We start from the raw sequence: 12,974 nt of genomic DNA, 5'->3' as shown, positions 1-12,974 counted from the left end.
AATTAATAACGTCTATAATGGCGAAATATTAAAAGTAGTCTGTATTAAACTTAACAATAAATTCCCTCGGCGCTAAATTAAAATTGCAATTGCGAAACTTGGATATTAAAATGTTTGCCGCTTATTTCAAATAGCTAGTTTAATTAGCCATTGAAGCTAAGCCGTGAAATAAGCATTCGCCAAGATTTGCATTAATATAGTCGGATATCCAAATCTGCAGAAAATTATCGGCAACCAATGAGGCTGGGAACATACATACATTATTCCAAAGATTATCGAAATCGCGCCACGAGGAATCGACTTTCAACTTTTATTAGAACCGCCTCTGTATTATTCACGCCCTGATCCACCGTCAAGTACGGCGCATTGGCTTTTACGCGATTTTTAAGATTAATAATAACGAGTAGGCGAATGTAATTTGTATTGAGTCGCGGGGCGAGAATCGCGTGTCTCTCATCCATCTCACTCATTCGTCTCGTCGATAACCGATCCTTTTAATCGACAATTAGAGATTTCCCCAGAAATAATTAACAATTAGCAGTATTTGGCCTCAGCTGAGGTCGACGGCAAAGATTTTCGCGCAAATGTGGAACACGAGGCGCAATACAGTTAGAACCGTAGTACGACGATGACGATGCCGTTATCACGACTAGAGGCGTTATTATAACGCGACGTTATCGCAATTACGAGATTATTTATAATCTCGCGTACGAGCGAATGTATTGTGCTGGCGCTATGCCACCGCGCGGCGTATTATCGGTAATTGCCTCACAATCGAGACTGACTAACTATTGCTCCTCGAACGATATTTTTAACGCACTGAATTCGAACGCAAAAATACACGCGCCAATTTAGCGAATAAATTGCTGTTGTAAAAGTGGGGACTTTCTTTCGCTCGTCTTATTATCGAGACTATAGTAGATTTCACTTTCGCGTTGGCGGACAATCCTATTATTCGACCAAACTCATTCTCCCTCCCCTCGACCCTCCCCTCGACCCCCCACCCATACCCACTCTCACTCTCACTCTCACTCTCTCTCTCTCTCTCTCTCTCTCTCTCTCTCTCTCTCTCTCTCTCTCTCTCCGTAGCTCTCTGGTCTTTTTTCTACTTTTTTTTTTTCTTTCGCTCGTTCGTTTGTTTCCAATTGCCTTGCATTCGCTACATACACGGCCCTCAATTATCAATACATTGAATCATATCAAACAGTTTATCAGTTCTGCAGGAAGCTTATCTTTCCAATTTCCCAACTATTGTATCTTGTTTGTATTGTTAAATTTTAATGAATTTGTAATACAGCTAACGATTTCAAAACAGAGTAATGAAATTAATTTCCCATTTGCATCTCTGATATATAAATAATATATTCGAAATTTATTATGAATTATGCAATAACGTAAAATAATATAAATTATACGGCTGGAAATTAATACTAAATGAATCGGGCTAAATACAAAATAATTAATTATATTACATCTATCACAGAGCATACGGAATTATTATTAAAAATTTATAATAATTCGTTCAAGGATCATTTCATTATTGCACGGAGAATAGAAGCTACAATTAGTTAAATAGTAAATTAATGCTCAGGATGATTATTAGTGAAATAAATATCCTTCAACATCAGTTAAGGAATTTCACGCTGTGCTTTGTGAATGTCGTGCTTTTGTTCGAATATATGTGAAACAACGAAACAAAAGAGAGAGGGGGGGGGGGACAAACATTACCTTAACTTAAACTTAACGATCAACAACATAACGCGAAATACTTCGGGCGTCAAAATTTTAACATTTGCAAGTAGAAGAGTAAACTATGTAGAACTAAATCTCAACAACACAAACTTCGTTTCTGCAAATGTAAAGCAGCACATAATACGATATACATAATAATAATTATTACAATAATAATAATAATAATAACAATAATAATAATAACAATAATAATAATAATAACGACAACAACAACAACAATAATAATGCCATTCTCAATTGAATCAACGATTTTCCATATGCGTATTATTAAGAAAGAAAGAGAAACGAGAGTAGACATTGCACGTCTATTTTCATCGTAAAGTTCACATTCGCCTGATAAAGAAAAGAAAATGACGCGTTACGTTACGCATACTCTTGACTAACACTCGACGAGTGCATTGTTCAAAGGATAGCTTGAGCTTATCTTCGAGCAGAATCATGTGCGAAAAGTGTAGTACATGAACAATAAGCGTATGAAATGCATTATTATACAAATATATAAGCAAATGAGCGGAGAATTTTCCGTAGTCAGTAGCCAGCCAAGACGTATTTCTTACTGATAAATGGCAAAATTTCTTCGAAACGAATATCTAATGATTGCCTTCTAAAAACTTTATAAATAACGATGATTTCTTTAACAACATGAATAATATTATTTGATTGATACGAGTGAAATTCATTTGTTTGCAAAACTCTTATATATTTACATACGCTGAATTTTTTTTTTTTTTTTTTTTTTTTTTTTTTTTTATTATTGTTTCATCAGTAGCAACACGGAAAAAGATAAAAAGCTACGAGTTTACGAGAAAAGTTAATAAAGTATATAATAAAGTACTTTCGTAAAGCCGTTAGATTGCACACACGCGTGCGATTTACCATTATATCTTAAAATTTGCAATACGTAATGGAATTTCCTGTAACATACTTTACCCCTTCATCCAACTGCAAATATTTTAAATGTTAATATTACATTCCTAGACTTTCAAAGTTTTTCATTAATGAATGTATTTTATTTGTTTCAGGTAAGGCACAACATCTTCTCAGAAATATATTCTATACCTCGCATGGTAAGTCTCTTATAAAGTGCATGTAACAATACGAAAAAAGAAAGGAAAAGAAAAGAAAAGAAAAGAAAGGAAAAAAGAAGAGAAGAAAAGAGAAGAAAAGAAAAGATAAAGAAAAGAAAAGATAAAGAAAAGATAAAGATAAAGAAAAGGAAAAAAAAAGATGAAAGAAAAATTACCTTTGCAACGCAAACCTTCGTACAATTTATAAGCAATAATTTTTAAAATACCCTTTATGCGGCAAATCTTTTATAATTCATAAAACACTTTAAGATTGTCTTAAAATAAGTTGAATAAAACTTCCTATTTCAAACGATCGTGTTTATCAGCAAAACTATTATGAGATGTAATGCGATGGCCGCTACTATGCTAAATAAGGAGAAAATTCATTTAAGCTTATGTAATCGACATTAAGACCAGTTGCTACGAATTAAATCATCGTATTATCAACTAAACTCATCGGTTAATTGAAAAAAATCTAGCGGCGATAGTAACGGCGACGTTGGTGATAATTAAATAAAAAATTTGAAAAAACGAGTGAAATAAATTAAATTAAATTAAATTCCCAATGAATGCTATTGACAATAGTTTTGCTTTAACAAGTAAATCTAATTAACCATTACATGTTTACTATTTGACTGATAGAATGACATGTCGCCATTAATAAGCAATTTTTTAGTAATTCTAGTCTTTATCACTCTTCTTACCTCATATAACTACCGAATCCATTATTTGCCACATATTTCGTTTCATTTGGCCTGCAAATTAGCATATAATGAAATATATTAATATTTAATATATTAGGTAGTTCGATCGATCTTTTAATAAGACTTTTGAAAATATCATATTGTACATGAAAATCTTTGTAATTATCCTGATGCAAACCGTAATGTAAATATTGATATTTTCGTTTTATTACAGGTTATTATATTTCTATTATATTTCTATTTCTTTCTATAAGGCATTGAAAATCAACTGCATTGGTAAATTATTTCGACTAACCATTTAAAATATTTATATCGGTATAAATTATCTGACACGGTACGTCCAAATATAAAAATCTTTATAGGTCAAAAGCAGATATCCACAGTCGTACTAAAAATAATTTCAGTCTTATTGTTTTAAACTACATTATTGGCAGTTTCTCTCCCGTTTCCATTTACATTCCCTTAACAAGTTATAAAATTTTATTCTACTTATTACAACGTAAGTCTTGCTGTTCGGTTCAACTCGCAATAAATTGCTGAAAAGAATAAAATGACTCGACATTTCTCGTTAATTAAACGCTCTCGTACGAGTTCAATGTCACACATTGATTAGTAAATTTTTGTCATAGATTATAAATAATAATTACAAATTTACTTACAAGATTATCGAACGGACGCGACTTTGCTTTATCTCGATCCAATTTATTCACCAATTTATTCGTGCTCGTTTGGCACAAACGTCCAACAATTTTAATAGAATAACAACAAAATAAAAGAAAAAAAATTATACAAAAAACAATATAACGGTATAGAAAAACAAAGCCCCCGACTATTTCCACAGCAATTAAACAGCTCCACTGTATTTTGGCAATTCCGGTATACAAAAATTTTATACAAAGAAATCTCCGATAATAAATAAAGCCTTTGAATATCTAAAAGAAAAGACGAAAAAAAAAAAAAAAAAAAAAAAAAAAAAAAAAAAAAACTAGCCTACAATATCAACTGGATTTTCCTTGTCATTTCTTTATTTCTCTTTGCCATAACAAATACATAAACGCGGGTCTTGCACCATATAACTAACGTATTATATTGGACTGGACGTAAAGAATTTTTAATAGCCATTATCAAGGGTAATCGTAATTATTACTCTAGAAAATAAATGAAGAAAAGAATGCTTTACTTATCAGCTATTACGAGACTGTGCAAACCTACTTTCGATTAATTACGAATTGAATCACAAAATGTTTACGCGCATCTCCTTAATACGACATTTGGTCGAACACTTCTCACTTCGATGGATATTTCGACATCGAAGATATGCTTTTTCATTTACATTACTGAATTATGTAAATGTACGGCTAGCCAATGCCGATTGATTACTGCTTTATCTTATCAACAAAACAACATACTTGTCTACATACAGCACGATAATTACAAACAGATAATTTTATTCACGAGTTTGCCTCGTTATACATCCGAATTCTAGTACAAAAAAAAATTACAATAATAAATAATAATAATGAGAAATTATAATTACAATTGATAATAATAATAATAATAGTAGATAATAAATAATTGATAATAAATAATAAATAATAAATAATAATAATTAATAATTAATAAATAATAAATAATAAATAATAATAATAATTAATAAATAATAAATAATAAATAATAATAATAATTAATAAATAATAAATAATAAATAATAAATAATAATAAAAGTGTAGGTATCGATCGAGCAGGAAGATTCTTGTATGAAATGCTTGTTTTAATTCGCCTTTGTTCGGCGAAAATAAAACTTTAGAGCTTTTTCAAATCGTTAACGCAGTTCATTAGTAGCGAAGGGATTTAAAAAAAGAAAAGAATGAGAAAAAGAATGAAAGACCAGAAATAGACAAAGCGTGTAATAGTCATCGATTTATTCGCTGACACGCCGCAAAGGCGAATTGTAAATCATTTTAATGGTTTTTGGAAAAGGTGCATAAAAATTGTAAACAATGTAATACGAATAATCGGGCGAGTCATCCACGAGCCGAATGCATCAGGACAATTTACTGACAGGTTTTGCCATTGAATTTCCAGAATTATTTAGCGCCCAGCGCATCCATAACGGGCCAATTAAGCCGATAGATAAACATTTTGAATTTATTCATCATCTTCGAGCAGTATCGCACACACATTAGCGCCAATACATTCGGCCAATACAAATATCATTTGTTTAAATGCTCGATGGCCCGCTTTATCGGACCCTATTTCGCAATAATAAATAGGAGGCCAGAAATAAAGAATGATAAATAAAGCCACCCGCTTAAAAAAAAAAAAATAATATGATAAAGCGAGAAAGTCTTTACGTGATTGGAGATCCATCGTTAATGTGACGCACCGAGAGATATATTTCAACCTGACATTCGCAAGAACGAGTCGATAGGTGAAAAAGCATGACCTTGCGCCCACTTAAATCAGGATTGATCAAAGAATTATGCCAGCGACCTACTTTCCAAAATCTCAAAAGAGGTCCGATTAACTCGGCAGCGCAGATCCGATCCTTCATACTTGGAAATGTAAATAAGCAAGGTAATTCAAAAATCAATTGCAGTGCTCGAACGCTCGAGCTAGAATTACCAAATAATGCAGACTTTCGCGTACTTGAAAGTCCGCTCGTGTGTAGGTCAATTCCTACTCGTAATTAGATTTCACGCTATTAATAATGCAGCGCTAATTATTTATTATATTGCGGACTATAATTAGGCGCGCCATTGAGTGAGGGTGAAAAGTGTCGGAAAACTACGGGAGACATTGTAAAGAAATCGAAATCATTATGTGCGATGATATCAGCAACGCGAGATGATGTAATTTTTCCACAATCACGCGTCATTCTTAGCTTCGTATATGCCCAATCGATTCAATTTCACCTCTGACCGTTTGCCCAACAACGGAATTATCTCCTTTCTCCTCCATCGTCTTTCCTTCCTACTCTGGTGCTTGTATACCGAGCAAATATGAAATGGGGGGAAAAAAAAAGGTAGAGAGAGAGAGAGAGAGAGAGAGAGAGAGAAAAGAAAGAAAAAAAATACAGTAACATCGCGCACTTTGCGTTAACCATAAATCACTGCATCGACGATTAGACGATGGTCGGATTTTTGAAAAGTTGGTAAGCACTCGTACCATTTCATCCATCATCGATGCATTCCATTTCTCTTTTCTTTTCCACGTTAAGTCGTCAACCAACACCTACGATATCCGTGATAAACGATATTTACTCATGAATTTTACTATGATGATATTCGTAAATAGTTAGTGCATACCTTCTCCGTAATTAATTTAAATATATCATGTTTACTACGATGATACATGAGTGTAAATTTAAAAAGCCGCTGAATCACTTTACATATTATTATTATTACGATTATCATTATCATTATCATAATTATTTATGCACATAATTTCCACGCTTTTAAATTCATTTACGTAACTGGATAATCGCTTTCATAGATATTTATATTTTTATCTTGTGCATTACCAAGTACTATGGGAAATACGTGAAATTCGTCATGTTGAATCAAGCTGAGCACTTGTATGCTCTAAGTTCACTGAAACTCGATCGCCTATCCAACACAGTCTCAATTACTTTTGTATAAATATTTTTCAACTATTATTTATCACGGGCATGTGTATTCCGGCAATAGTTTGTAACAACCAAAACAAAACAAAAAAATCAATCAACTTTGATAAAATGAAATAAAACTGTTGTTTCGCGAAAATCTTGCGCTTTATCCGTATTTCCACTCGTTTCCACCCAATAATGGCAATAAGATTAATTTCCTCGAGCGCCAAATCTATTTGTTCTTGTCATCACAAACTTTCCCATTCATCGGCGCACCAAGCGATCATTGCCTTGCGAAAATAACTTCTGACTGAGATACTTCGAAAGTAATGGGAGGAAATATCGAAGATCGGTCTTATCATTCTTCGTGAATGGCAGAGGGTCAAACAACGCATGATACGCGTCATTGTAAGAGTAACTCATAATAGTACACAACGTGAAACGTGATTCGTTTGGAAAAATTAGTGTGGCTAAGCTGAGTAGCGGTATATTTACGCGGTGGACCTAGACGCGATTAACAAAGCAATTAAACGTAATGGATGCGCGTGCACGACGTCTTAGAGAGCGAAAAAGATAAATGTAATGTTGAATGGAGCAAACAAGGATGGATATACGTACTCGTGTACGAAGAGTGTGCGTGCGTGTGCGCGCGTGTGCGTGCGTGTGTGTGTGTGTGTGAGAGAGAGAGAGATAGAGAGAGAGAGAGAGAGAGAGAGAGAGAGGGAGAGAGAGCATTATGACACCGAAACGGGTTCCGTTGCGCGTCATTGCAAGCATGCGCGCTCGTATACCGGATGGCGATAGACGTTGTAACCTTGGTGCTAACATTCCAACCGTTCCATTAACATTGTCTCTCGAGAATTTAACAAATAAGCAACGATTCATTGCTTCGTCGATTTGGATCGTATTTATTTTCTTTTCTGCTCTACGTTTGTTCGTCCACGATTATACCTATTATAATGACCTCTGGTATAAGATCTTAAAAATCATTGGCAAATGAAGCGAGACATTATTTCAATGGTTCCCCAATGGTCAAGTACGTTTGGATGGACGTTGGGACGTCCGTGGACGCGTCTGTCCACACCATCGAGGGAAGAAAGAAAGACTCGGTGGCGAATATCCGCCTTACCTCCTCGCTTAATGAAATTAAACAGGGGAAAACGGGGCGTCAGGCACAATGGAGCTATCCGATAGATGAGGTATAGCGGACGCTCTCGGATTCGCTTACATTTACATTTGGAATTGCGAGCGTGTAGAGCTGGAGGAGCATTGCGAATGATGGAGATAGAGAGATAGAGATAGAGACAGAGATATATATATATATATAGATATATAGATAGATAGATAGATAGATGGATAGATAGAGAGTGAGTGGGTGAGTGAGTGTACGAAAGAACGAGCGAATGAGTGAGAGAGAAGAGAGAAGAGAGAAAATTGAAGAGAGAAGAGGGAAAAGAGAAAAGAGAAGAGAGAGAGAGAGAGAGAGAGAGAGAGATACGGATTTAGTTCTGGGTAGCGTGTCTGGCATCTTCGCGAAACGACGGCGGCGTGGGTTTGTGGCTGGCATGCATTATTCACGACCCTAGACACACCACTCGTCCGCCTCCATGATGCCGCGGAGGTCCGTCGCCTCTCGTCCGCTGTGGCTTTATCCATTTATGCGTCTCTTTCGTTATCCGCTTATCCGTTTTCCCTTTTCGTTCGTCTATCAGTCGCCCCGTCTTTAGAAATGCAGTGGCGCGCGCGTACCGCCAACTTCTTTATCGCCCATTTCTCCCTTCCCCCTATCCCCTGCCCGACCGGGGATGTACCGGGAGATGAGTGAGGTCGATGGAGATGCTACTTCTAATTGTCCTTTTGTACGCGTATATATGTGACGTTGGTGTGACGCGGGGCTCGAGGTCATCGAGAACTGGATCGAGTGCGCGAGATGTCGTTCGATTGATTCGATATGTTATAAAGATTTTTATCGCACTTCATCGTTCTTAGTTTGCGTAACTTTCTGAATAAAGAAAAATATTGAACGACGTGTTTAATGCGCGGCACTTGGCTATTTCATTAAACGACGTTATATCCCGAAGACGAGGCCAACGGGCGTTAAATTTTCAGACCAATATTCTTTTGATTAATAATGTATTCAGAAGCGATGGACTTTAGCTGCCGATGCTCCCGATCCCCACCACCTATAACATTCTTTACGATTGTATTTATTATCCAAGTTAATTTCCCGTCTCGGGCTTGGAATTTTAAGCAAACAATTTGCAATTGAAAGGACGAAAAATTCGCGAGGAGAGCGAAGAATATTTCCGCGTTTCGATATAATTTTATTAGATTAAATCGACGCCGCCTCCCTCTTAGGCCTCGCAGATAACCAAACGCCGCGCCTAAACAAAACGTTACTTTCCAAAGTATCGGGCAGGGGCGGTGAGGTGACGGAGTGATTAGGGGGGGGGGGGGTGAGAGGTGGATGAGGAGGGTATGGGGATTCAAAGCATCGAGAAATCATTGGATTCGCTCAACGCCGCGAACGCCGAGTCACTTTATAAAGTCGTTGTCAACTCTTACGACCACGAGAACCTCAATTCTAAAATGCAAAATTTCGCGATTTTAATTCGCGTCAATCGCATGATCCAAGTCGTCCGGGCCGTCTTCTCGTTATTCCGATTCGAATCGGCTCGTTTGTTTGGTTGGCCACGTAATCAGCGGATGGCAGAGACGGAAGAAAGAAAGCTCATCCATCGAGTTCTCTCGAGTCGGTGCGATTACGCAACGTGAAAGTCAAACGACTCGCGGAGAGGTAACGCGGAGTGATGCTTCGTGTGTGCTTCGTGACTCGACCGTCTCGTGTTTTATCCGACCGGAGGGGTTAAGCTGGAGGTAGTCGATGCGATTTCGTCGCGATAGCCCAAGAGAATTGGAGAAGGAGAGATGGGAGAGAGAGAGAGAGAGAGAGAGAGAGCGGCTGGGGGGGGGGGTGAAGGCTGGAGGAGGAGAGCCGACGAGTGAGCGAGTCCAAGTCGTACGAAGGAAGGAGAGGGAGAAAAAAACCGGTTTTGCTATAGCTAGAAGCAGCAGGAACAGCGTTTGCTGCAACGTGTCTAATAACACGAGGGAATGAGGGAGCGAGAGAAACGTTACACTTGGCTCTACACTGAGCCGAGACACCTCGTCCTTCCTCCTCCTCTTTCTCCCGGGGCGACGACTCGTCTTGATGGAGAGGATGCTGCTGGACTATGTCTCGCTCAATTTATACCGCTTCATTTTCACGCTGTTGCGTCGATAGAGATCGGACTTGTATCGGTTACGACATGTCATTGCTACCGTCGCGCGGTCCCACCCAACGGTCGAGAAAAGGTTTTATTGTGTTACGGTATGGTACACCAGATGGTTCGACGGTTGGCTGGAAAAGGTTTAGTGATTGTAACTAGATATGGGCTGATTTACTTGGTGTTCTCGATAGTCCGAGCTATGGACTCGAAGCAAAAACTATTGTCTTAATGTCGTATATAGAGATGTCACGTAACTTTGCCGTCTCTCGCTAATATTATGACCCACTTCCGAGACATCACCCCATCACCCCAATAGCCCTCTACCATAAGCGTTGACTTACTTTATTTGCGAATCGAGATAATGCACTGGTATTTTCTGCGAGTATAGTATCGAAAGTTGTTTTGCTCCGATTGACGTGTCATCGTTGAGCTCGTGGAGCTTTGTGGGGGTTGCGCTGGACAAATAGTGAAAATGAACAAACAAAACGAAAAGAAAGAAAAAAGAAAAAAGAAAATGATAAGGTTATTGTCGTTGCATTTGCTCGCGAAATTTGAGAAATTTTAGCAATTCGTTCGATAATCTGATGTAAGGTGAATTGCGCGTTAATGATTGCTCGTAAAAGGCCCTGAATGAAGAAAATAAAGCGAAACTTATGGGTGGCACGATGATAATTATCATAATACCAACAATTGGAAAAATATAAGTTTAAGAAACTTTAAAAACTTATTTAAAAAAAAAAAAAAAAAAAAAAAAAAAAAAATACGGAAATACCATAGTCTTCGTTACAGTCAGTTGAAATGGCTTTTGCTTTAATGTCCGCAAAAATTAATTGTTAAAGGACTTTGAAAAGTAAAGGGACTATACAAATTGAAGTATTGTCGACATAGCCGTTCGATCATAATAATCATAATGATCATAATGATAGCAAAATATACGATCAATTATTGAAATAGATCATTATGTATACTTTATTTTAATTATTTTACAGAATGTATAGAGCAATAGTATCAAGTTAGTCAAGATCTCGACGTTAATTAATTGGTTGGTACGCTTAGAAGCTTTTCAGCTTTATCTGTTTAATAGAAATGACTTGATGGTTTATACAATCTTAAGAGTTATTTTAACAAAGGAACGAATAGACTTTCGTATTGTGAATTACCAGGTAGGCGTGTCGGAGCTTATCAAATCCCATTACCAGTCTTCATAAATAATCAAATCGACTCGCTCACCCTTACAACTAATTTCATAAAACCGACGAAAATTAAATGTTGGATCGAGTATTTTCACAAGCTAACCTTAACGAATGCAAAGACCTATTTCGAGATAATATTATCATCGTACCTGAATCATAACTACGATCCACGTCTATCCAATAATATCAAACGCAAGGAAATTTGCGAGGTAAGGGAGGGAGGAGGGACTGCCGTTGGAATTTAAACGTGACACAATAGACGAGATAAGAGGGAGTGCGCGCGCATGTTAAAAAGATATATGCGCATATATATATATATATATATCTAGAGAGTGAGAGTGTGAGTGAGAGTGAGAGAGGGGGAGGGAGAGGGAGATAAGAATACACAAGAGACGGGATAGATCTAATTGGGCTGCAAATTCTTATCAGGGTAACTCCACGGTAAGGGCATAGTCTACGTCCTCCTCGGGCATTCTAGTCCTCTCGCTCAGGCTCCTTCTACAATACACCAAAGCAGCATCGCGGCCGTAGTCGGAATAGTCGTCGTTGTCCTCGTCATCCTCCTGCACGTCGTCTACGTCGCCATCGCCGCAGCAGACACTGCCACCGCCTTCCCTTTTCCTCCGCCGCTTCTTACCACATAAGGATTCAGGAGGGCCCGCCCATAAATCCAGAATAACGACCGAGCGTGCGCCGCGAATACCGCGCCATTAAATGCCGCTACACCACGAAGGCTGAGACGAAGCCGAGCAGCCGAAGGTTCGGGTTCCGCAATTATTCCAGCCAGACATTCGACGCTCCTCCACTCATCCCTACTACGACGTAATTGCAGCCCGATTCTTTCTCTTCTCGCCACGCACACGCGCTCATATCCCGCCCCCCCTCCATCCCCATATCCCCATATCCCCATATCTCCATATCCCAATATCCCAATATCCCCATATCCCCATCCCCATCCCCATCCCCATCCCATCCCATCAACCCTTCACCTCCCCCAACCCCACCATCCCCTTGTCGAATTGGGAGTCCAACAGCCTTGCAGACGAATACTCGTGTAACGGCCTCGTCGAGATCTGGCCCACAAATCGCACTCGACCTTCAGCCGACGTCAGTCCCAGGCATTTTTTTTCTTTTCTTTTTTCTTCTTCAATCGCGCATCGCTCGTCCGCTTTTCTTTCGAGAACTCGATGCGACGATCGCCGATGGCCACCCCTGTCACCCCTGCCACCCACCCATCCCCCTACCCTATTCAAGCATGCACCTTGGAATTTAACTTATTTAACAAGTGTATCTCGCATTCCCCAAGCTGGTTTTCGACGCTTGCAGTTGTTTTATTCACCAATTCGATAATTGGCGCGCCATACTTCTGCCCTGGACTTTAT

General features: G+C 38.1%; 1 protein-coding gene across 1 annotated transcript in view; it reads left to right on the top strand.

The window, feature by feature from the left end:
- LOC105368370 (putative mediator of RNA polymerase II transcription subunit 26) overlaps window positions 1–12,974 on the top strand; it is a 182,743-nt gene that overhangs the window by 119,443 nt on the left and 50,326 nt on the right. The gene's annotated exons all lie outside the window — the stretch shown is intronic.

This window comes from Ceratosolen solmsi, unplaced genomic scaffold (genome assembly GCF_000503995.2).
Source record: "Ceratosolen solmsi marchali unplaced genomic scaffold, CerSol_1.0 scaffold6, whole genome shotgun sequence".
NCBI classification, from domain to species: domain Eukaryota; kingdom Metazoa; phylum Arthropoda; class Insecta; order Hymenoptera; family Agaonidae; genus Ceratosolen; species Ceratosolen solmsi.
This window is presented reverse-complemented; position numbering and strand designations above follow the sequence as displayed.